This window comes from Ictidomys tridecemlineatus, chromosome 10, assembly GCF_052094955.1.
Source record: "Ictidomys tridecemlineatus isolate mIctTri1 chromosome 10, mIctTri1.hap1, whole genome shotgun sequence".
NCBI lineage: Eukaryota > Metazoa > Chordata > Mammalia > Rodentia > Sciuridae > Ictidomys > Ictidomys tridecemlineatus.
The window spans coordinates 57,003,132-57,029,954 of NC_135486.1; the positions used below are offsets into that span (position 1 = coordinate 57,003,132).

At 36.1% G+C, this 26,823-nt stretch overlaps 1 protein-coding gene and 1 pseudogene across 4 annotated transcripts in view; one reads left to right on the forward strand and one right to left on the reverse strand.

Annotated features, from left to right (window-relative positions):
* The window catches only part of Pld5 (phospholipase D family member 5), a 397,710-nt gene that overhangs the window by 189,574 nt on the left and 181,313 nt on the right, over positions 1–26,823 (forward strand). The window lies entirely within an intron of this gene.
* LOC110598263 (eukaryotic translation initiation factor 2A-like) lies at positions 1,498–25,292 on the reverse strand (annotated as a pseudogene).

The window sequence follows — 26,823 nt, forward strand, 5'->3', positions numbered from 1 at the left end:
AACATTGATGTGGCTGTGTCAATGCACTATGCTGATTTTTAAGTCCTTTGGGTATACACCAAAGAGTGGAATAACTGGGTCAAATGGTGGTTTCATTCCAAGTTGTCTAAGGACTCTCCTTAATGCTTTCCAGAGTGGTCACACCAATTTGCAGTCCCACCAGCAGTGTATAAGTAAACCTTTTTCCCTACATTCTTTCCAACATTTATTGTTACTTCTATTTTTGATAATTGCCATTCTGACTAGAATGAGATGGAATCTCAGTGTAGTTTTAATTTACATTTTCTCTAATGGCTAGAGATGTTGACCATTTTTTCATATATTTCATATATTTCTTCTGTGAAATGCCCATTTGGTTCCTTTGCCATCTATTAATTGGGTTACTTGTTTTTTTGATGTTCAGTTTTTTGAGTTATTTGTATATCCTAGAGATTAATGCTCTATCAGAGGTATGGGTGGTAAAGATTTTCTCCCATTCTGTAGGCTCTCTGTTCATGTTCTTGGTTGTTTCCTTTGCTATGAAGAAACTTAGTTTGATACCATCCCATTTATTGATTCTTGATTTGATTTCTTGTGCTTTAGGAGTCTTGTTGAAGAAATCTATTCCTGAGCTGACATGATTAAGAATTGAGCTTACTTTTTCTTCTATTAAGTGCAAGGTCTCTGGTCTAATGCTAAGGTCCCTGATTCACTTTCAGTTGAGTTTTGTGCAGGGTGAGATATAGGGTTCAATTTCAACCTACTACGTATGGATTTCCACTTTTCCCAGCACCATGTCTGACATATTTTAAATTGGGGTGGACAGATTTTAAAATAATGACATATCGTTGAAATTATGGGTTCATTTTTCCTTAGCAACATAAAAAGTGGGCAATTCAGTGTTGTTCCAGGATTATTATTTTTTTATTTTACTGCCCCATAATCAAAACAAAACCCTGGCTAACAATGGAAACTTCTGTCTGGAGGGTTTCTCTGGAGTCCCTCCTGCCTATCCTGGAATCCTGGTCTGAGCTCCTGGGTGACATCCATGGGACAGAATCACACTCCCACCTCCATCCCCAAGAACAGTCTAACACAAGGAGTGATTTCATTTTTAAATACTCCTACCTCGGTACAAGAAAAATAAATGAAAAACAAAAATTCTTATTTTTTCTCTTTTCTTTCCCTTTTCTCTTTTGAATGCCTCATCTTTCCTTTTTCTTATTAAAATTAACATTCTTACAATTTAAAAAAAATACGTAATACCTCTTCTTTACTAGTGCATTTATTATTTTCCTGTAATAGGCTTCCCATAGTCCCCTTTAGGCACTCAGTGTACAAAATAGTTTCATGTAAATCAAAATGTGAAATAATCAACCATGTGACCTAACAGAGCACAGGGGCGGGCTGGCTGGTGGTGGAACTCTTTTTATTTCCGATCCTTAGCGCTCTTGTTTGAGAACTGTCCGATGAGCATCCAGGTCTTGGCATGCCTGCTGACAGAATATAGCAGGTGTCTTAGAAAGAGCAAAGCTGGCCTCCCTCCTTCAACATGAACACAGCGGCACTCTGGGTACCAGCATCTGAAAGGACACACATTCTGTACATCACCTCTCCCTGTGCCCCTTGATCATCTAGGCCAATGAGCATTTTTACACTCTGCCTGTTCAAGTACTTCTGTGAGCTTTCTTGGCTAACAGGCTCCTTCACAGCCCGAGGCATGTTGTTTTGCCCTACATTACTCCCTTTTTTGCTTTTCTTCTTCGGCAAACTGCTTTTCCATAATATTCCAACACTCTCCTTCCAAGCCCCCAACCCAAGCTGCATGTAAAAGCACCAATATAAGTAAAACTTTCTTATGCTTCCTTGACCAGATACCCAGACTGCCTTTGCTGTAACAGTGGCATTCAGAGACACTGAAAAATGGGGAAAGGGGCTTCCCCTGGTCTTTCAAGGAAGTGGGGCGCACTGTGGTCAAGCTTTTGGGTTCTCAACCCTTCTTCCTCTCCATGGAACATTTCTTCAGCACTTTTCTCAGAAATCTCATGATTACTCTGAAATAGAAAATAGAGTTTATTTTGAACATGGAACACACAGCTAAGCTTCTTTTTTCTTTTTCTTTTTTTTTTTTTAATGAGATTCTTAGCTATGGACCTATTTCTTTTTTAACTACCTTCTGACCTAGTTCATAATATTATCACCAGAGTCAGAGCTAACACAGAATGTGGTTGTTGCTTCACAAGATTAAAAAAGTAATAAGGCATAAAAGTTTTAAAAGAAAAATCAGTTCATTCAGGGATGTGTTGGCTGGCTTTTGTTGGAGTTCCTGTTTATAATTGTTAGAATTAAAGAAGTAGAAAGAGGAGAGACAATACTTTTCTAGAGGTAAAATATTTAATAAATTCTTGAATAGTTCTCAATTGTAGATTCCTTCATGAAAATAACTCAAAGTTTATATATTAAATAATTAATAATTATTAAATAATTAATAAAGTTTGTAACCTCAATGTTAATAATAGTAACATTACTAATCAGAGATGAACACATCCCATAAAATGAAAACAAAAGACACAGCTGAAGAGAAATTTCAATGTCATTTTGTCTAACCTTCCTTCTAGATCAAGAGACCTGTCCCCCCAGCCTCAACCAAAAACAATGAACATATGACCCTGGGGTCATCTCAAGCACAGTGTTTCTTGAATAAGCCAGCTCCACTTTGGACATGTTTATTATTATAAGCTACATTGAAAATAAAATGACATCTTTGGAATTTGCTGTCAAAAAAGCACAAATTTTATGTGCTCAAAATATAGCATTTTATTTAATGTTTAGATGATAATGATAACTAGTATTAATTACATAATTTCTAGGTGGTAGGCACTGTGCTAAAGCTATATATATATATATATATATATATATACCAATATATACCAATATGTCATTTACTCTTATTTATATTAGTCCTACAGAATATGACTGTTTCCCCCTTTATACAACCAAGGAGCTAAGTAACTTATTCACAGTCACCCTTGTGGGAAAATATTTGAAACAGAATTGGAGGATAGGTCCATGTGACTTCTGAACCCAAGCTCTTAGCCATTAGTTCTCCTTCTCACTCCAATCCTATCCATAAGTATATGTTGAATTCCTATGTACAAAGTAGAACTGAGGCTGTCGTGTCCAAGTTACTTCCCCAAGATTAGTGGAAGCTGAAAACAGATCCCTCTGATTCCAAAGTCTGTACTTTACACAGTAGTAACTTAGTCTGAAAACTGCAGAAAGCTTTAAGAAACTAAATGATCATGCAATGAGTTAGCAAGGCAGCTGGAGTTGAGGATCTGTGTTTCTGAGTGCCCACTGGAACTATGTTATTGTTCCCATAATAGAAACACGGAATCCCAGAGCTTAACGAGTGTTGACGACTCCCCTAGGAGAAATGAGTAAGAGTAAGGCAGAAGAGTAGAAACTGCAATTTTGTTCTGTACTTTCCCAGCGTCTAACATAGCCCCCTCAACAATTTTGGAGATCAAACCCAAGGTCTTGCACATTTGAGATGCTACACACTTAGCCTAGCATAGTTCTTGACTCACTGTAGGTACTCAGTTTGTTGACTCACTAATACATTCACCAAGAAACTTCCATTCTCTTATAAATTTAGGCAACTGTCATTTCCAATATTATTTATTTTATTAATTTAGACTCAATCATTTGATGGTGGAGTTATGTCCCAATAAACCTTTTTTTTTTTTTTCAGTACTGCAGATTGAACCTAGGGCCTCTTACATGCTAGGCAAGCACTCTACCCACTAAGCTACCTCTCCAGCCCCCAATAAAACCATCTTAAGTTGAAGATATGGTAAAGTCAAAGTGCATTTACCTGAGCTACCAAATATCATACAGTAAATTGTGACATATCGATGGTTTCCTCCGGAAGTGGGGTGGGTGGTGACTGACTGCTCCTCCCTGTCATCACAGAGGAATCATACTGCATATTACATGCTAGTCCAAGAGAAAAACAAAATTTGAAAAAGTTTCTACTGAAACCACTTTCGGGTACTACTTTTGCACATAACTAAGTCAAAAAATTATATGTCAAACCTTGGTAAGTCCAGAGCTGCCGTATATCCAAAAATCATTTTAAGTGTCATTCTTTCCAATACAGTTTTTATTTTCATAATTTGACTTCTACTAATTAAGTTTTGTTGCCTGCCTTACAGTCTTTGCTTTCTAAGAAAACTATGGCAGCTTAGAGTTCTGCCTGCAGTAGGTTAAAAGTCTACCATGAGCAGGAGAAAATGCCATCCCTGGCGCTGTCAGTCACCATTGCAGTGGCCCTAAGGCTCCTATGCTATATGGAAATCTCAGGTAGGTGGTCGTTTGACCAAATTACACAGAAAAGAAAATGTATAGCTCTTCTCTTTGTTGTTCTGGGTTACATTTAATTGACAGAAATTTGGAAATATTTTAAGCTGCAGACACAAGTCAGTGTAATGATTTTTTAAAAAAATTACTTAAAATCAAGATTTTACTTAAAATGACTTTTATAATAAATCTATTGGCATATAGTTGGGGCTAACACAATCATTCCCTTCACTTAGGGGAAAAAAAAAACTTGTCAGAGTTAAATTAGTAAAATTTAATAGCTATCTAAGGGAGGAAGCCAAGAGCTCTGTCTGTAAATACATAACTGAATAGTTTAGAGACACCTGAAAATCCAATCAAGGTGTTATGAGGGTGTTTTCAGAAAAGCAGAGTTATTATGTGATTAGAATTTCAGACAGGAAATTGTGTCTTACTTAGAGGAAAAATAAGAAAAAAAGTAGGAAAGGGAAGGGAGTCGTTCTGCTATGGAAACATGAGGTGACCCATAGAAAAGCCCTGGTTGGGAAATAAGGAGTTTTCTTCAAAGGAACCAGAAACATTTTTGGCAAGTTAGTTCTTATAATGGGTGAGATGATGCAAGCTGCCTTAGATGAGAAATACTTTGAAGACCAGTGATGATTTTTTTCTTGCCAACAGTGAGAATATACACTGCCTAGACCTCCTTGCTCATTACAGAATAGGGTAGATTGTTAACAGAGTCATCAGGCTTGTGTCTCTTTGAACTTGATAAATGCAAGGATCCCCATTGCCGTGTGCCAGCTAAACCAGGTTTTTAAACCTGCAAATCTGAAAACCTGACTTTGAGGCACAGGATTCACCAAAGCTCAGGACCCTGGTGGGGATTTCTTTGGAATATCCATAGACTTCCTCTGAGGTAAGTGTTCCTTTAAGTAATAGGGGTAGCAATGGCCACAAAGCTCATGTTCCTGGGTTCTCTTGTTGGTTGCTTCTCTGATCCTCGATGACCACTAAGTCTGTGAAAAATGCTTTTGACTTCTGGTTCAGAAAGTTTTTCTAAGTTCTGACCTTCACTGTCACCTCCTGCATCATGGTTGTATTATTCCAAGGTGATTTTCACCTTGTAAACTCTACAGTGGCTGAGGCTGATAACAGAATTGAAGCTCACTGACTTAGCAGAGTCTCTCCAGTACAAAACCAATGAAGCATGTTCCCTGTAATGGCAGCTAATGTCTTCTGCAAAAATAGTCATTGTGTTTGATCGTCAAAATGGCACATCAGCAAAAGGTGAAGAAGGTCAGAAAAGATAGAAAAGGAAGTGGTTTTGATATTTAACCAAAATGCAGGAAATGAGGGAGTCATACAATGAACTTTTTTTTTTAGAATTATGAGATAAGAGGTTTTTTTAGTGATTTTGTTTTTCTAGTATTTTATTAGGCATGAGTATATTAATATTAAGCCTGACTAGGCCTATATTAAGATAGGACTTATGTCTTAGGTGCTGCTTTCTCAAATTACCATTAGAAGAATTTTCTTTAGAACATAAATAGGTGATGAGAATGGAAATGTTTCTTAAAATTGGGAATAAGCATGACTTAGGAAAACCTAAAACATGAGAGCAAAAGATCTTCCTTGTGTATTCAATAGCATATAACCTTTGTGGATAATGGATACACGATAGTACTGTAGAGGAAGATGGAAATCCACTAGGCAACTGATATTTGTGGGAGTGTTGGGAAGGGCAAGGTTTGTGATTAAAACACAAATAAGTTAGCATTCGGCCACTCACGTTGAAATCTCCCAATTACGAAAGTAAGGAAGATAGGGAGTTAAATCTGTAGCCTACAATTGTACTATCTTTATGACAATGATAATGGTCAGAATGTATTAAGATTTTACTCTAGCAAAATCTGTTCTTACTGTTTTATATACATTATCTCAGTTAATCATTACAACAATTCTTTAAAGTATATACTCTAAACAACTGAGGCTTAAGGAAATTATGTAAGAACATCAGCAAGATGCAGATGAGGAAGCATTAAACAAACAGCTAGAGACTGGCTGAAGTCATTTTATAGGACCTTTGGGAATCAGCCAAAGATTTTTTCAGCCACTAAGTGAATGTCTAATCAAGAAAAATCCACATTCACAGTAGTAGAATTTTTTTTTTCTCATTCTTGTCTCACTTCCTTCCCAGTGTGGCATGATGTAGTTTGGGGGACATGATATAACTTTTTATTCTGCAAACTAAAGAACTGGCCTGAGTTTTCAGTGTTCTAATCTGTATGGAGAAAAGTGGAACTGGTCTCTGAATTTCCTGACTAGGAATTTAGGCATCCAAAAGTGCAGAGCTCGAATCTCAAACTAGAAGAAGCTGTGTGGGCAATAAGCGTGACTCATGAAAATCGCAAGGGTTCTACAGACCTGCAGATACCTAGGGCAAGAGATTTTTGATTGAGGAATGCAACAGAATATGAGAAGACTCAAGAAGAAATAAGGGTGCAACTCTTAGGGAAATGGAAACACTTAAAACTAGCTGTGTATGTGAGAGAATCAGAATTACACACATATAGGCCCAGACAAGATCCATTCCCAGAAAAGGACTGGGAAGATGTCAACCTTTCACATAGGGCTGATTAGTGAAGGTCTTCCTGTGCATAGGGACCATCTTCAAAGACTGAGAGAGTTAGTTCTTTTTTACAAGTGTTCAATTTTTGATTAAAGAGCACATAACATTCAAAGAAACAGGAAAAACACAGACTATTCAAAGGAAACAAATAAATCCCCAGAAACTATCCTCAAAGGAACACAGCCTTCATACTTGACACAGACTAAAATTTTAAGTAAGCTCAAACAGTGAAAGGAAATCAGGAGAATTATATATGAACAAAATGAGATTTTCAACAAAGACATGGAGTTTACAAAAATAACCAAATAGAAATGCTGAAGCTGAAAACTAAATGATTTGAAAATTTTACCAGAGGAGTCTAATAGCAGTCTTAAATAGGCAGAAGAAAGAATCAGTGAATCTGAAGCTAGATTATTTGAAATTATTGAATCTGAGGGGTTAAAAGAATAGAGAAAAGTAAATATAGGAACTCAGGAACTTGTGGGACTCCATCAAATGGACCAGTGTTTGCATTCTGGGGTCAAAAGGAGGAGAGAGCAAGAGACAAAGATTATTTGAAGAAACAATGGCAGAAAATGTCCCAATTCTGAGAAAAGACATGCTTATATACAGATGTAAGACACTTAAAGAACTATTAGATAAACCCAAAGAGATCCGCACTAAGAGATATACTCAAACTGTTGAAAGACCAAGACAAAAAGAGAATTAAAAACAGTAAGAGAAAAGTGATCTGTCCCATGTTAGGGATCCTCAAGAAGATTATCAATGGTTTTTATCAGCAAAAAAAAATATGTAATTTGTGTAAAATCAAACAGCTAAGAAGTGACAGATTTGAACACAGACCTGTTAGTCCAAAGTTATGCTCTTAGCCAGTGGTTCTCAAAGTGTGGTCCCTGGGCCAGCTATATCATAACTTTCCTATGTTCATATTATGAATATACAACCAGTGAAACTCCATATTATGTACAGCCACAAGAATGGGATCCTAATTAGAATAAGTTATATTTCATATATGCATAATATGTTAAAATACACTCTACTGTCATGTGTACCTAAAAAGAACAATGAAAAGAAGAAGAAAGGGAGGGAAGGAGGGAGGAAGGAAGGAAAGAAAGAAATTCTCTCCCAGAACTCCTAAGTCAGAAACAGTAGGCGCAGGCAGCAGCAATTCATCTTTTAAGACCTCTAAATGTTTGAATTGCTCTTAACCATTAAACTATAATGAATGTATTGCTTTAAAATGTTTGAGGATTTTTCAGTTTTTGCCATGAGGAAAGTATAGCTGCATTGGAACACAAGTTCTGAACATACACACACAAAAAAAAACTTTTAAAAATAATTTGTGGTGGCAAAGCCTTACTTAAATTAAAAACTGTTACTTAGGGTCTTATTTATCCTGTCTAATATGATGGTCATGTGCTTCCTTGTAAAGATATGAGTGTATTTAATTATAGGATGTTGCCTCAGAGTCTACAGAGTTTCTGTTTGTTTGTTTACCATATATGCACCATCAACACACATGGCCCTAAGAGTTTCACATAAAGAGCTATGGATCAGTTTAGGAACTAAAGATTGCTGGACTAAGATTCTGGAAGTTTGGGTTCAAACCAGACCCAGCTCTACCACTTGCTGGCCCTGCTTACCTTGAAAAGCAATAAACTCTCTCTTCATCTCCCTTTCTTCCTTATTAAACTAGGATTGAAGTAGCCAGTGTCAGAATCTGTTCTATCTCTACCCATTCTTGGCAACTATGCCTGGGGCATGGATTTATGTCATGTCCTTGATCCTAATATTTTAGCTGCAAATTACTCTTTACTTGCTTCTACCTATCTCGCCTCATCTTGGTGTACAGGAGCTAAGTGTTGTCATCACATAGAGGTTGAAAAAAATGAATTTTGTCCCACCTCCCATGGAGATTTCATCATTAGTATTTGTGTTATGGAAGAGCCTGAAGAACAGGTGTGACAATTTTTTTTTTTTAACAGAGCTATTGCTACCCACTCAGTTCAAGAGAGAATTTGGTTCCATTAAGTATGCTGGAAAAGAAATGAAAGAGTCCCATTGGTCTATCTGGGAAGATATCCAAGAGGTAGGAGTCACATATGTCTGCCCACAGCCTATAGAAGAAAGAGAGGGAGACAGGTGCCAGAATTATGGACTATCTGCTCACAGCATGTGTGTTTAGGGAACATGAGACCAAGCTGAAATGCTGCTTGCTATGGAGTCTCTAAATCTTGACTACATTTTGCTACAATTGCTGCTACTGATTTATACCCCACCTATACAAGAGTGCTTTTGGTTGAGAGCCTTCATTGAGGGTGACATTTTGTTGGGTTAAAAAGAGAAAAAAAAAATCAATACTATAATCAAATAAGCTTTGGCATTTAAGTATGGACTTGGAGAGAACCGTCAATTGCTCTATTACCCTGATTCAAACTTTGCATGGCATATTCTGCCTTTTATTATGTCAAGGTATTATTTTTGACCTTCTCCAGGTAAAATATGTTCCCATTTTCTAAGAATATTTTCAAAATCATAAATTATTTATCCCATTCAGACAAGAGCTTTCTCAAAATATCCATACTGAGCAATTATCAAAGCCTTGGAAATTTCCATTTTTCACCCTTAAACTTGATCAGAAATAGATTCCCTAATTTGATTGAATTCTAACCCAATTAGGGAATCATGGAGGGGAAAATAATGGGAATATTTCCTGTAATAAAGCTTGAATTATTGAAGGATAGCTGCATCATCTCCTAACCCTCTTCTTCCTTAATGTACCATTTCCCTCAGTTGAAGTTTCCATTTGTCCTCTGTTCTCATGGAAATGCCAGTTTTCCCTTGATTTCTTGTAAGTTTTCTTCTTTTTTTATTCTTGCCTTAGTCTATACCCACATTTCTCTCCTCTCCTTCCCTCTCTTCCCCACACTCCTCCAAATATAGGAGGATACCCAATACAGTCAAACTAGAAAGTGGTTATCAGGGAAGAGTAAGGAGAAATGAGGGCCATTCTGTTATTTTTGTGCACTTGAGTGATTAGGCTATTAGTATTACTTCCTAGGATAAAGATTAGGAGTGTATTAAAAAGTTTCTAAATACTTTAAAGCTGATTAATTGGGTAAGTGACTCTCAGTGCTAATAATAATCAAAAAGGTTAAACTGTTAAAATTTTAATTTTTTTCTTACATAACATTTTAAATTGGAAGCCTATTGCTCACATTTAACTTGTTTCATTATTATGTGCACATTATTTCTGATATAATATAAAATAACCATATACATTTATCTACTTTGTATATACATGTATATACTATCTATCTATAGATACATACCATGATTTGTAATCCTTTAAGGAGTTAAATTTTATGTTTAAAATGTATATTTTTTTACATTTTTGTTTCTTATTTTTATTTACACTCTACATTACATAGAAGGGATCTCACAGAATGTCCCTTGTAACCTTGTGATTTTGTAGATGAGAAAATTTGTTTGCAAAGTAATAATTTGAGCAGGAGACAGACTCTAGCTTGGAATCAAGTTCCTATGACTTACAGTTCAGCATTCCTTTTACTAAACCCTAATATCTCCTACACAGATTCTAATTTTGCCTTATGAATTTTTAAACTTCTAAGATTAGAGAATTACAAGATTGAAGTTTTTCATAGCCTTGTTGTAATGAGAGAAAATATAAATTAGAAGGTGATTGGGAGTGAATCAGAAGCCCAAATTTATAGCTTCTTGGATGCTGCTTAAATTCAAAAGTTAATTATAATGTGAATATGAATGAAAGGTTTATTACTCATTATTTAAAATATTTACATATTTATAGGAAATTCACAGAAAACACTTGGATGTTAATTTTTCTTGTGTCTATAGAACCTAATAATTCTATCATATCATATAATAGAGTTCATCAGTTTTAAAATATGTTGAAACTCATTGAGATGTTAAGTAGAGAAATTACATGAAGGATTGATAATAGCTATTGGGGAAAATTGAAGCTAGATTTGGCTAATTAATGTGGTACTTGCAGGATTAAAGATTCATCAGTGTATTAATGGAGAATAGCTAATTGTTGGTAGAGGCAATAAATGTGTTTTATTATATAGCAAAAGGGAAATAAAGGAGAAGCCTGTCTTGCAGATGTTCATTAGTGTTAATAACCACACTGTCATCCTTACTAGGTCCCCACTCGGGTTGCTTTTGCACTGTTGTCCTAAAATGGTCAGATACATATAAATAACTCAGGGAGCTTTCAAGAAGGAGGCATTGAACAGGGCAGATTTGGGTGTCAGAATTGACAAGATTTGAAAACTGGTTCTGCTACTAAGTTGTGGCTGAGCCTATTTTATTACAGTATTGCCCAAGCCTGGTCATCTTCACATTCAAAATTCTAAATAAAACTATCTCATGATCTAGCAAGCCTACTGCTGGGTCTAGATTCAAAGGAAATAAAATCAATATGTCTAAAAGATATATTTCAGCAATAAATAAACCTAGAAGTAATAACCAAGAAATAGAAAGAACCTGTGTCAGCTGATAAATGTGTAAAGAAAATGTGGTGCATATACATGATGGAATACTATGCAGTCATGCCCTCACACCAAAAAGATGAAATTCTGTCATTCATAACAACATGGGTGGGACTGGAGATCATTATGCTACAGGAAGTAAGCCAGGCACAGAAAGAAAAGTTCTGCTTGATATCTGTCATATGTGGAATCTAACCAAGTTAATTTTCTATTAGTTGAGAGCAGATTGGTAGTTTCCAGAGGTTGTAGACAATAAGGGTGAGTGAGGGATGGAGAAAGGTTAATCAGTGGGCACTGAGTTACAGTTTGATAGGGATAAGAAGTTCTGGTGTCCTCTTGCACAATGGAGTGACTATAGGTAACAAAGTATTGTTATACTGGTATGTTGTAATCAATAAAGTCTTATAAATTTCAGAAAGTTAGAAGAAAGGACACTTTACCATAAAGAACTGACTAACATTGAGACATAGACATGTTTACCCTGATTTAAACATTACACAATGTGTACATGTTTCAAAACATCACATGGTACCCCCTTAATATGGATGGTGCTATGTTTTGTGTTATCAGTTAAATAAAACAGAAAGTTAGGAAAGCTAATACCTGTATCACAAGGTAGTGTGGTCATGTCTGCAAAGTACTTGGCATGCAGACTTACTCAATAATTAACAGCTATAATTATCATAGTATTTTAAAATACATGGCTATATGAGGTTTATCTACATTTTCCAATAGTTTCTAATGTTCATGATTTTGCTCATTTCCTAATTTTGCCCTATTCTAAATTGAATGGCGGCATTCTTTCACAGATACAGATCAGTTATACAAACTGAAACTTTTTCAGGTTCACACGCTGCATGTTGCTAAAATAGTTAAAATATAGCAGGATTCAACTTAATATTCTGTGTCCAGACCTTAAACGCCATTGGTACCTAGAGGTTTCCTTTCTAGTAACATTTTAAATCCCTTGCCAGCAACAAATAAGCCATGAAACTTTGCCCTACAAACTGATAATGAGACAAGAGCAAATGGCAGCTCAGCCCAAGACACACATTTCTTACCTCCTCTGATTCTTCCACTGGGAAACTTAATGTAAATTTCTTTATTAAAAATTAATGGAAAATACTACTTCCTGGCAAGGGAGTTAGTGCATTGATGTCATATTATGGGTTTCATGGGATGAGTTAAGGTTTACATGAATTTCCTGTTATCAATCTATAAAAAGTAAAAATGGTTTTGTACATAAGTTTGTGTGTGTGTGTGTGTGTATAAGTTTTAACAAATTCAAATTCTCTTTCCAGTGTGATATTCCTTGTTAATATGAGTGAAGTTTTCTGTTTGCTGCATGATGTCAAATTGGTTATTGGGAGAAAATTATGAATTTCCACTGGGCACAGTAAGCCAAAGCAGGATGCTAGAGCCCAGGAGTTCAGGGACAGGCTGGGCAACAACTTCATCTATTTAAAAAATTTATGAATTTTAATTTTGTATGTTCTTTCCTTAGTCTCAGGAGTAAATGCTCATTTGTGCAGACAAACAAGTATAGATGATGTTAAAAAATAATGCTGGTTAGATAAGACCACCATTTCTTGCTTCCAGGATACTTTTGCAGCTTGCCCTCTGAGGTCTACCAAAATGAGCCAGTTGAGATCAAAGGAGGTTTCATATGAATCATAGGGCATTTCTTGATCACAGCAGACTGGAGCATATTAATGCAGTGTAGGATAACAGTATCTACCTGACCCCTTATAAGAAGACTAGGGACCACATTTGTGTGGTAGGTCTGACTCTCAACCCCCTAACCTCCATTCATTAGAAATTCCAGTCATAGGCTTTATATTAGCTTAAATTGGACTCTTAAGGCTGATGAATGGTAGGAATTCATTCTCGGCACTATCAGCCCAAGGTTGTACAAAATCCCAGAGCCTTTCCCAGCAGCAATCATCAGAGGCTCCTTTGGTTACTACAGTTAGCATCTATCAACATGGGTTTGGGTTCCCTTAATTCTTAGAACTTGCAAAACTGGGGACCCTACGCCTTGAGTCCAGACTCCCAGGGTGTAATACATAACCTCTGACCCTGAGAGTTCGCCCTCTTCCCAGTAGGCCTTTAGGTCCTTTGATGCTAGTAAAGTCCCCCAGAGGGTCTCCTCTTTCCACACATGGAGTCTTTCTCCTCTCTACCTTGGTGTTTCTCAAAGGCATTCCTCTATCTCCTTTCCTCAGGAATGTCCAGTGTCATCTCTTCAGTAGCTCAGGATTTTGGAAAACAAAATAGAGAAAGGGAAATGGCTTGTGAGCAATCTCTTCTTTGGTCCCTGAGCTAAACCTTCCTGAGATCCTGACTTCCTCCAGATGAATAAAAGCATGAAACATTTATTATATCTTGAAGAAGTGGTCCTACATGCTTTGAAAGATCCAAATACAAAAAAAAAAAAAAAAAAAACCACAGAAGTTAATGGCTATATATGAAGAAAATACCTTAATTGTCAAAAATAGCAACTGGTAACAGTAGTTGACCCTGGGTCTAGGAACAAGAACATTAGCAACTAGGAATGAGTTTACTTTACACTGGGGATCATCTGTACTATTTGAATTTTCTTAGTCTAGGCACATAACACTTCCTACACATAGGAAGTTTTCCTTGAGTCTTAAAAATAGACTAATAGATTTAAATCAGAATTATTTTCATCATCACTGAAGTGTTTTTAATAGAAACATTGGATGGAGACATTTGTTTCACCAAAACCATTTGAGGTTTTTCCTCACTTATTAATATTTTTGTTTTGTTTTTGAGTCAGGGTCTCTCTATGTTGCCCTGGCTGGCCTGGGCTCAAGCCTCCCAAGTTGCTGGGACTGCAGGTGCATGCCTCCAGGCCTGGCTTCTCAATTTAAAAAAAAAAAAAAAAATATTTGGGAATCTAATTAAATAAGATAATACTAAATTTTTTTTTTTAGTTTTATTTTTGTGGTGCTGGAGATTGAAACCAGGTCCTCAAGCATGCTAACCACATGTTCTATCATTGAGCTACATCCTCAGACCCCTGTATTTTAAAACTTTGGCACAGAGATAATAATAAAAAAATTAAAATTCTATATACACAGAAAATTGATTTTAAAAAACCCAATTTATTGCATTAAGGGAAATACACATACATAGGCTTATGTGCTACCTACCCTCAGTTGGGGGTCTGGGAGCGAATCAGGTTATAAAATTTATTTGTTCATCCAGCAAAATTTAGTCATTACAAAATTATCCCATACCCTTTTGTGTGTCAACTCTGAAGAAATTCAAGCCATATTTGGAGTGAAAAGGCACATTTAGAAAAACTATTTTAAACCACTGGAAATGGCACATGTTCTGCCAAATGATGCTGATCACTGTTGGTGGACTTGAAATATATGAGCTGAGATTGTCTTCTGCCCAGTGTCCCCAGGGAAGGGTACCAACTATAGAGCTCACGAGACAGCTTGTAATTTACAATTGCTTCACTCCAACTGGGCCACTGAGTTGACACTTTTCCTGCTTTTCAAAAATCATTTTTTTTTTAGTTTTCCAAGTAGTGTCAGCTACATACAAGTTTCCTGAACAAGAAACTGCTATGCTAGTGTAAGGATTCTTCCAGATCTACTTTCTCTAGAGGTTTTGAGAGAATTACCGAGTCATAGAGAATCCATTCCAAACAAGAGAATTCATGGACACATCAGTGGTGACCAGTCAGTCATCTGGCCAGCATCAGTAGGGTACACATCAGTTTGACATAGCTCATGGTGGTGGGCAAGAAAGAATTTGTCAAGTGATGAGATTTACTGCGAATTGCTGAGATTCAAAACAGGAAGGAAGAAAGAAAATGACATAGAATGTCCCTCTCATAATGAATAAATAAATAGCTCCCACCAGCCCTGAGCAGTGTTAGATCAAACTTCATTGTTTTGAAGTTGCTGGGTAAGATCTGATGTTAAAGACAGGAGTCAGCACTCCTATTTCTTGGCCCTTATTTCAAAAAACAGATACTAGCAATAATTGATGGTAAATTCTCCATTGCTGAAAGTTTCACTGTGCCTTAAATCAAAGACAACTTGAAACCGAAAAACCATTAGTCAAGAATTTATTTTAAAATAAATAAATCCAGAGATACATTTTGACTACATAGGTGTATCAGCTTCCTGTATCTTCTACAAGGTAGTGTTTGAAGGTCCCTACCTGTTGTGATTTGGATATGCTGTATCCCTCAGAAACTTATGTGTAGACAATACAAGAATATTCAGAGGTAAAATAATTAGATTATGAGAGCTGTAATCTAATGAGTGGATTCCACTTATATAAATTAACTGGATGGTAACTATAGGCAGATAGGATGAGACTGGAGGAGATAGGTCACTGAAGGCATGCCTTTTTTGTCCCTGATGAGCAGAGCTGTTTCATGACCTGCTTTCCTGTCCTACACCTTTCCACCGGATGTTCTGCCTTATCTTGGGCCCAGAGTTATAAAATGCTAACCCTTGACTGAAGTGTGAGCTAAAATAAAGCTTTCCTCCTCTACGTTTTTCTTGTGAAGTTTTCTGGTCACACAACACAAAACATTACCTTTAACGTATATTCAACATCTCCCCAGTTTTTTCCACCCCCAACACTAAAGCCTTCATTTTTTTTTTAACCTCAATGGTAGGCTATTGCATTTGTCCTTTATTTTATTTTATTTTCTGGTGCTGGGGATTGAACCTGAGATATGGAACATACTAATCATGTATGCTACTGCTAAGCATCACCTCTAGCCCTACAGTGGTCTTCTAATTAGTCCATTTACTCTTGATCCCCTGTACTTGGCTGGGTCTTCATTTCTTTTCTGGGCCAGCACTGAAAAACTTTAAGCAAGAAAAAACAAATTGTTATACCATCACTGTAGATTTCCTGGTTGTCAATGAGTTGACAGGTTGGCATAAAGATTGAGGTGGACCTGGGAAAAAGCCAGTCTACTTTCCCCTCTTCTCCAATTTAAAAGTTAATAAAAATGAAACAACTGATGAGAAAAAAATAAGAAAGTATTTAAAAATTGAAAAAATATATTAAAAGAACAGAATGTATGTATAATTGACAAGGGCTTCTGCTGCAAGGTATGCAGCAATTTGAACATCATGACAGATTACAACAATACTAGACAAAAACCCTTTGAATTTAAAAAAAAATTAATCTTGGAGTCTATACCAATAATACAAAAAAATTTTAATTTAAAAAACATAAAGCAGGTGATTTTACTGAAGAGCACCAACTAACAAATATAGAACACAAGATAGGAAATTACCAATTCACAGCCAATATAGTAAAAAAAAGAATAGATACAGTCAGGAATCATAGGGTTCTTGAAGGATGTTCAGTTACTTAGTGAAATGCTAGGGAACAGTGTATTTGTACCACCTCAGTGGGCCTCTGCACAAGTTATTTATTAATTATACAGGGAGAAAAGTTACAGTTCAAGTAGGAATATCTGGCAGACATCTCTTTTTCCAAGTGACCAAAGCTAACATCACCAGTAGTAGAACCAGCCACTACTCTGAACCACCTGGTACCTGCATGTAGGAAAACACACCACCTATGTAGTCTTTCTGCCAAAAATATTGAACCTAAATCTAATCATGAGGCAACAATAAAGCAAACAAATTCAGGATTATTCAGCAAAAGAACTGGCCTGGGATCTTCAAAAATATCAGTGTCATGCAAAACAAAACAAAAATGCTGAGAACTCTCTTAGACTAAAAGAGATCAAGGAACATGATTACTGAATGCAATGAGTGTGAATATTAATTGGATCTTGGATGCTAAAAAACAAAGGACATTATTGGGACAACTGGAAAAATTTGAATATTAGATAACAGGACCATATTATATCAAATTCCTGTGTGATAATTGTGTTTATTTAGAAAAACGACTTCCTTAGAAATGTATTCTGAAACTTCAGGAATAACTGCATGCTATCTATAACTTACACTCAGCTGATTTGTGTGTATGTATTTGTGTACACAAGATTCTTTCTTGCAGTGAATGTATTTATTTGCTGTCCTCTGCAATTTTTGTGTAGATTGAAATTTTTCAAAATAAAAAGTTGGCTAGGGCTGGGGTTGTGGCTCAGTGGCAGAGTGTTTGCCTTGCACGTGTGAGGCACTGAGTTCGATCCTCAGCACCACATAAAAATAAATAAACAAAATAAAGATATTAAAAATAAAAGTTGGCTGAAGATTGCTAAAGAAAATCTCTCATTATTTTGATAGGTCCTCTCTATGCTAGATTAAAAATTATCAGGATTTTATTAATAACACATAGGGCTGGCTGATATCCTATCTTCTATCTTTCATTCATAAACTCACTCTGACCCAAATTGTCTGAAGAAATGAAACATATTTGTCAGCTGAATTAAAGCAAGCTCACTTGATCTCTCTCAGCTGTTTCTAAGTTCAAAGGCAATCAGGAAATTGGCCCCATAGATAGCAAGTCATCTTCTACTTCAACACCCAGAGAGTCCAATCTCTTTTTGAGAAAGTTAATCTTTGCCTTATCAATCCTGGGCTTCCATTGCAACCAAATGACTACAATGAGGATACATTTTAACTTTGAGTGCAAATCTAATTGTTTTGATGGGACAAATCCACCTGTTCAGCTTCCTGATTAATGCTATCAGAGAATCAAGATCTAAAGAATGAAAGTCAATAAATTGCCAATTATCAATGTAAATCAGGTCCTAATAATGATCTATTTTGGGGCTGGAGATGTGGCTCAAGTGGTATTGCCCTCGCCTGGCATTCGTGGGGCCTGGGTTTGATCCTCAGCACCACACACAAAGATTTTGTGTCCGCCGAATACTAAAAAATAAATATTAAAAAAATCTCTCTCTCTCTCTCTCTCTCTCTCTCTCTCTCTCTCTCTCTAAAAAAAGTAATAATGATCTATTGCATTAAGCAATGAAAGAAAGCTCACATTAACAGTTTATTAAATTGCTTTTAGCCAAAATATGTAGTCTTTTTTAGTAACTATTAGTTTGAAAACTTGGAAAAACTTAAATTGCAGGTTTTTGTGCTGTGGATTGTGTTTAAAAATAATGTGTCTTGTATTTTGTGCTTACTCTGAAGCAGGCACTGAGCAAAGCACTTCACAGAGATGCTCTCCTCTCAGCTTTGTAATAACCTTTTGTCTTTTCAGAAGTGGAAACATTTAAAAAGGTTATTAATTTGTTGAAGGTCATGTAGTTCATAACTGGCAGAGCTGTGTTTTGTCTGTGTTATTTCAAATCCTTCCTTTTCAACATTTCTCTATATTTCTCTATAATAATACCAGAAAAATGTGTAAAAAATGTAAAAATCTTAAAGTTTCCTGTAACTACCAAAATACACACACACACACACACACACACACACACACACACACATACACACACACACACACACCACTTTTAAAAGCTAGCAAATATGTGGAACTTCATATTTTTTTTAACTAGCTTTTAAGAGGAGAACTACAAATATTTCTTTGAGAAGGTACCATATTGCTCCTGGATTAAAGGAGGAATTTTGATGATCACATTAAGTTTGGAGGATAAATACATGCTATTAATAAGAACAGTGAGAATTCTATTTTAAATTCTATTAACAAAGTAAAAGGCCTTTTCTTATATTTATTCCACCTAGCTTCCTGGACTCACAGTTCAAATCATTTATAGTTTATTTTTAAGCACCATGGAAAGAGGCGTAAAAAGATTTGGGCGGGGTTGTGTCCTGGTATACTCGGCTTGCCTCCCTGTTATTTGGTGTCTTGAATGGTGCTAAAGCTTCTGTAGAGAGTTCCCTTAAAGCCCCCAGGAAGCAGGCATTCCAGGGATTTGCCCAAAGGTGAATTTTAATGAGATCTGCCTCCTCCTTTCTTTCCTTGCAGGAGAAGTAAGAGTATAGCAAGAGCTGTAATGATATGTAAATGACTTCTGCACAGATACTAATTAGATAGGGCCCCTGGAGAGTAGCCAGCTGTTGGTTGTTAAAGGAAATAAAATGATAGGTCACAGAAACAAGTCATTTCAAAGCTGATTTCTAGAGACCTTTTCCAGCATGGCTAAGGAAACACTCACTGTCTCACAAAGGAGCAATAGAGGCCTTCAGGTCAGGTGAGAGAGAGCATCTGTGAGGAGGTAAGCAGAGCTTCCTCTGGACTCCCTACTCCCCAAATTCATTCTCCAAACAAAAGCCTGGTCCCCAGGCCCCAGGGCTCTGTTTTTATTTTTATTATAAATTTGTGATTTCTTTGATATTTTTAAAAAGCCGAATAATAATAAAAATAAATAAATAAATAAACTTGGTCTTCCTTGGCTTCCAGGGAATTTTTCACTCTCCTCTTTCATTCTTTCCAGTACCTTTTTCCCTGTCTTCTTCACTTGCCCCCCCAGTTTCTCTATTATCTAGAAATGATTAGACATTTCCATATTTACCTTTGACCCAATTTTTTTTTTCTCCTGAAATTCTGATAATCTGACCCTCTTATCTTTTGGGGAAGTATGAAATAGAAGAAAAAGGAATTCTCATTCATCCAATGAGAACTAACCGCCCTTTCACAGGAAACAATGGATTCTTCCTGAATGGTATTTCCAGATGCATAAGTTAAAATTCGAACTGTTACCTTTGTAATAATGTTCAAACAAAGTTATCAAAATATTTTTTTAAAAAAATTTATGATATGGGAACCTATATATCATGCACTACATATTTATGAAATAACAATATCTGATCATGACCACAGTTAACGACTTGGAGATGTCATCAATGGCTGTGTGAACATTCTTCTCCTTATTTAAGTTTACCACACCTTTACTCCTTTCTATAATAAATCCTGCCATCTACTAAAATTTTGTCTTTCAATTTGTCAAGCTTAGCTGAAAAATCATGTCTCTTTTCTTGATCATGTATCATGTAAAGTCAATTTAATAGATACAGTTAAATAATTTTCCACATAAACAGATTCTTGGATAAATGGTTAAAATTGGAGACCAACGTCAAATGTGGCACATGGAAATTCAGTGTACACCAGTGATTTTAATGGATGATCTCTTTGCACTGATTTCTGATAACCAGTTTACTTTCTGTGGCTCTTTATCTGATTCTGAATCCCAAATCTTCCATCTTCTACCAAAGGGCTATCTCTTCTTGAGTGTTCTCCAACTAATTATTTGTTGTTTTAGGTATAAGGTTTTCCTCTAAAAGCTTCTGTATGAGACAAGAAAATTCAAAGGTGAAGTGTTTGGGTTTTAAGAGCCTTAAACTAATAAGTACATTAATATCCTGATGGGGATTAATTGAGTGGGAACTGTAGGCAGGTGTGATGTGGCTAAAGGAGCTGGTCACCAAGGGTGTATCTTTGAGATTTATATTTTGTCCATGGTGAGGGAAGCTCTTTCTTCTTCTTGGTAGCCACATCCTAAACTGCTTTCCTCTGCCACACACTTCCACCATGATGTCCTGCCTCACCTCAGGCCACAAGGAATGCAATTGACCATCTATGAATGGAGACCTCTAACACCATGAGCCCCAAATAAATTTTTCCTCCTTAAAATTGTTCTAGTCAGCTCTTTTGATCACAGCAGTGAAAAAAAAAAAGCTGACTAAAACACAGTTGTTCATTTTCTTTTCATTTCTTTTTTACATTCTTGTTTGTTTTTTCTTTTCTATTTTTTCTATCTGAAGGTCTCTAGAACTTGAATGAGAGGTAGTCTTTCATGGAGTCTGTGGAGTTGAAATAGGTGGCAAAGCTGAGCTCTTATCAGTTCATGCTTCCTTTGATTTAAAAAATTATATATATTAATATTTATTTTTTAGTTGTAGTTGAACACAATGCCTCTATTTTATTTATTTTTATGTGGTGCTGAGGACCGAACCCAGGGCCCTGCACGTGCGAGGCGAACAAGCTACCGTTGAGCCACAACCCCAGACCTTTCTTTGATTTTTAAAAAGGGGTATTTTTGATAATAGCATTTCCTGGTGATGGTTTCATATTCTGAGGTAACCACTTCTATGAAGTTTAAAATTAGTGATTGGTTTATTTCTTAAAGCTGACTTTAGGTTCCTCACTGGGTACTTCAGTTGAAACTGCTTGGTAAGCTACTGTTTTTGCTGGAAATAATCTGTCCAAACTTGCCATAATTCTGCATTTGATGACATATTGTATTTGTGTAAGAGCCATTATAATGCCAAATCTTGTATCCATACTAAAATGTAACCTGGGACCACACATGGCTGTTAAAATATGCTTGCCATCTGGACACCCAGCAAAATGTATAGAATCTGAAACTACTAGTTTAGAAATAAGTTTGTAGTATTTAACATCCCACATTCCATTTGTTCTCTCAGATTTCCCAATCTAGCTAGTACTAATATATATCTGTGAGGGCTATAGTAGACTTGGTACAAGAACTATTTCCAAAATCAAAATACAAGATCACATTTCAAGTTTAAAATTGTTACTTTGATAAGCATGAAACCCTAAACAGCACAAAACTTAGTAGCACTAGAATTCCAATCAACATTTGTGGCTCTATTTTGATAGTTGTGTTACAGCATTTTATCCATTTGTTGAATATAATGCAATATTTGTTTCCTATTTGTAGGAAACAATGGTTTTGTCAACACATGTTCTAGCTATTACCATAAGAATGGTTGTTTTGTTATTATTATTCTTCCATAGTAACCTTATTATCCTTAAAGAAACTTATTGGCTAAAGCTGCATGTGATCCACCAAAGTTGGGGTGCTGATGTAATCTAACAAATGAAGGTACAACTTTACTTGCTAGAATATAACTCTTTTGTATTGTTGGAATCCAGGTGATAACACAAAATCATTAATTTTTCCAAATGTAATTGTTTGTAGTTGTGTTAAAACTGATATTTAAAAAAACAAACAAAATTCATCATTAACAACTCAGGCAAGGTACTTTTATCTTCTGACCAGATGGACTCCAATTAATGTTGCATTTTTTTTTTCTGGATGGATGATCTCAAACATGTTTCAGTTTTCACATCATAAAATTGTAGGTTGAGTATCCCAGCTGTACCATCTTTAGAAGGAGTAGTATAAGGCTCACATTGCCAAGACATTGTTTCCTTGTGAAAATTCAGGACAAACTACTTTTGGGAATCTGAAGTCATGCAGTGGCTCATTGTTAGTGAATTGATGATAAGTACTTTTATTCTAGCAACTCTGCCACACAAGATCCCATATCACTATAGGTATAAACTTTGTAATTTTTTTTTTCAAATTCCAGCTGTCATCCCTGATTTTGAGAAAGGTAGAGAATTTCAATACAAACTTTATAAAGAATACCCCAGACCACCTGGAAAATACAAGTGTGGTAGTCCATTCACCATACCCAGCCCCTATCCTTGGACTATCAAGAGCAGCATGGATGGTGCCATCTTGTTTTAGAAAAAAAGAAAATTCTTCTTAATACTGCCAAAATTACAGATTCTGCTAATTATCATCCTGTGGTTGTCTTTGGTCATAACTAAAGGGAATGCTAAATTTTGATTACAGATTAGAGTAAATAAAAATGTCAAAATCCAAGTTAATAGGAACCTATGGGTTGTATCCACAGATCCACATTAAGAACACTTGGTCTAAAGATTTTCAAAAGAGACTGGGAATCCTCCCTCATTCATATGCCTAGCAGAAGTCAGTAAGGGGCCAGTAAGAAGAATGGGATGGTATGAGCCATCCACAATTGTACAATCATTCATTCTACATTCCTTATTTTATCTATTTGATTTATCTGGGCTTCTTGAGACTTCTCGTGTCTTTCTCGGTATGTTTTTTAATATCAAAGTAAGATTAAAACTAGTCAGTTTCAGGCTGGAGTTGTGGCTCAGTGGTAGAGTGCTCACCTACCATGGGTGAGACACTAGGTTCCATCCTCAGCACCACATAAAAATAAGTAAATAAAAATAAAGACGTTGTGTCCACCTACAACTAAAAAATATTTAAAAAAAAAAAAAACCTAGTCAGTTCTATTTGTTTGGCAGCTATTGTGTTTTGGTTTTGAGGAAGGACATTCTTTTTTGGTTTTGGGGGTAGTTTTTAAATATATTCATGGTTTGAAATATACTTTATGGTTGTAGGGAAGGCTGAAACTGCTGATTGTCTCAATTCATGTGTTTATGCCGTTTCTAACTTCTATGAATTGGCTAATTGGGCTTAAAATGTGAATAATATCACAATATTAAATCTTGACCACTGTCTTCTGCCTTTGAAGATTTTGAAGTCGGTAAAATTTAACCCTCTCTTGATTTCCTCACTGCTGCCCTCTCCTGGGCTTCTCTTGTCTTCCAGCTTCTTTAATGGGTCATTTCTAAAATCCTCTTGTCTGTCTCCCACTCTGCCAACCATAAGATGTAGGCATTTCCTCCACATTAGGCCTTGGGATGGTTTCCTCTTGATGTGTTTTACCTTGACACTATCTCCCAATCCCTAATTTCCATCCTTTCCCATGTTCCTTGTCAGCAGTATAAGAGCCCTACCTGCCTCTTCCAAGTTGTTCAGATTTTAATAAAACTCGCCACGCACTCTTTAGACACTTTGTTAAGTGCTTGGGATACAAATCTGGACCAATGGAGTAGGTTCCTTCCTTTGCACACTCGACAGTCTACCAAGGAGAGCAACCTTAATGAGTAGGATGAAAGGGTCAGAGTTGATCATTACGGATCTAGCCTACTTTGGGGACTTTGGGAAGTCCATGTAGGGGAAGTGATGTTTAAATTGGAAACTTGAAGGTCATTGAGGGAGAGCTCAATGACTAGTGTAGGAACTGGGATTTAGAAAATGTAAATGTTATAGTTTCTAAATTTCTAAATATACATTTCTAAATGCCAAAATGCCAAAATCTAGAGAATAGCAGGGAAGGAGGAAAAGATGTAAAGTTTGCTGTGATATGAAACTCAAAAGAGGCCAACTGATCTCATGAAAATCAAAGGGAGACAGTAGAGGAAAGGGACCAAGAGGTGGGAGGCAGGGAGGGAAGGAGGAGGTGCTGGGGAGTGATATGGGCCAAATTATATTGTTATATTGCACAGTACATGTAACAGCAATCCCATCATTATGTACAACTATAATGAAAAAGAAAAACGTGCAAAACTAAAAGAGGGCATCTGAGTCTAATAAAGAATCTACTTCCTGTTAGAATTCTAGAGGGGCAGGTCACACTGGCAAACCCTTGCTACCATGGTAGCGTGGGATAGGGAATAAGTCTCACTGTCTTAAGGCTAGTGGGGAAGTCCATAGGAAATTCAGTGAGGCATAGCATTTAGGTTTATACTTTTTAAAATTAATCTGTGTATGGAAATTAGTTTGGCAGAGGGCCAGAGACCACTAAAGGTGTATCAAAGCCCAGCTCAGAGATGCTGTTTTTCTCTCAGAAAAATCTTTGAGTCCTCGTTGACTGAGTATTTCTCCATCACTTGCTCTTCCCACCCATAAAATATTGCATCCTTAAGATTTATTTTCTAAAAATGTCCATTGCCTGTTATTTTTCATTCCCATTGACCTGATTCAAACTTCTTCTTTGTCTTTTCAGAACTGTTTCAACAGCCTCTTACTCTACTGACCTTCTAGATCTCCTAGTTTCCTTGTTCTCTACTTCAGTACCATACAGCTGTGCTGCTAGAATTACCCCCCTTATCCACATGAAATGCATTTTGTTGCTGCCAAATGCATAAACATTAAATCCAAACTCTTCTTCCTGGTTCACCACCTCCACAGCGCTGGCTCTGTGGACACTGCCAGTTTCCTCCACCATACAAGCACCTTCCACAAATTTCCTATTTCACACACCAACTCATGAATGTCTAGATACACTAAACTCCCCCCACCTTCTTAGAATATCTTTCTCTTCCAGTTCACTTATAAAAAAAATCCATATTGAAGACTCATTCCCGATCCAGCTTCCTTCAATTCCAGATGTCCCCAATCAGTTAATCTTCCTTTCTGCATAGGTTCCAATTATCTATCTAATTAAACTTCTTACTTGTGTTTCACCATTTACTAGAATCTATTCCCTATTAGAATTCTATTTGAATTAGTTAATATGAGACAGACTGTCCCACTAGAGTATGAATTTCTAGGGACTAGGGAGATTTATCATCATCCTTTCTGTGTTACATAAAGTGATTTATTTGCCCTTTATGTAAAAGGGATCAATAAATGTTAAATGAATTAACAGGTGGTAGTGAGGTGATTTGATTCCAAATTGTGAATCAAATTTTGTCTCTGAACAAAATCTCAAACCTCATGCTGGCTATAATATTCTAGGTTCACCAAATACACTGAATATTTTATTAACAGTATTGTTTTTTTTTTTCTGAAGGTGGCTAAATGAAACAAATCTCAAAACAGTAACAGTTAACAGTTTTATTGAGAAGTGCTGAATTCTGTATTGAAAGTTGAAATTTATTCTATGAGTATTGTAGAGCTCAATTTATGTATTTATTTTTTTATTTTGCTGGGGATGGAACACAGGGCCAGGTGCATACTAAGCACACTGTCATTGAACTATACCTCCAGCCCCCAATTTTGCATCTGTCTCTGGGCATGCAGCTATTAATAAAACAGATTATTGTTCTGAAAGCATATAACAGATGTTGTCAAAGAAGTTTGGGATTTCTTCATCAAGAATTGCAGGAGAATATACTGAACTGGAAAAAAAATTGTTCAGCTAACTCAGAGATGTGGTTACAGTGGAGATGTGGCCAATATATAACAGTATATACAAAGATAAAATATAATATTGCTAACTGAGTTTATTTAGGGCGTGTTTGTTGCTAATATTTTATACATTTCTTATTTTTGACTTTAATAAAATCTTGTACCAGGCAGTTTTTATTACTTTTTCTCAGTATTACTTTTTACCTTAGACTGGGAAGCATCAATAGAGGTGTTAAGCAATAATCACTTTCATTGAATTCCAATAGGAGCCTAACATCATATTGAAAATTGGAGATATATAAACTTAATTTGTGGCCTCATGTAGCTTGCAGAAATAGCATTTTATAAAGTAATTACATTGCCGCAGGGTAAAAATTAGGAATGTAGTACTAGAAGATGATGCTCATGTAGGAAACACTGACTTTTTTTTTTCAAGGTCAATTTGAAACAGGACATTAAGGACAAATACTATGATTTTTTTCTGAAATATGAGCATCAAGTATGTGAACTCTCAGAACACAATTAGCATAGATGAAACCTAAAAGACCTTTGATAGAAAGACATAAATTATGAAGGAAGTGTACATTCAGAAAAATTTAAGAGTGTTTTCCAGATGTCTCTGTGTA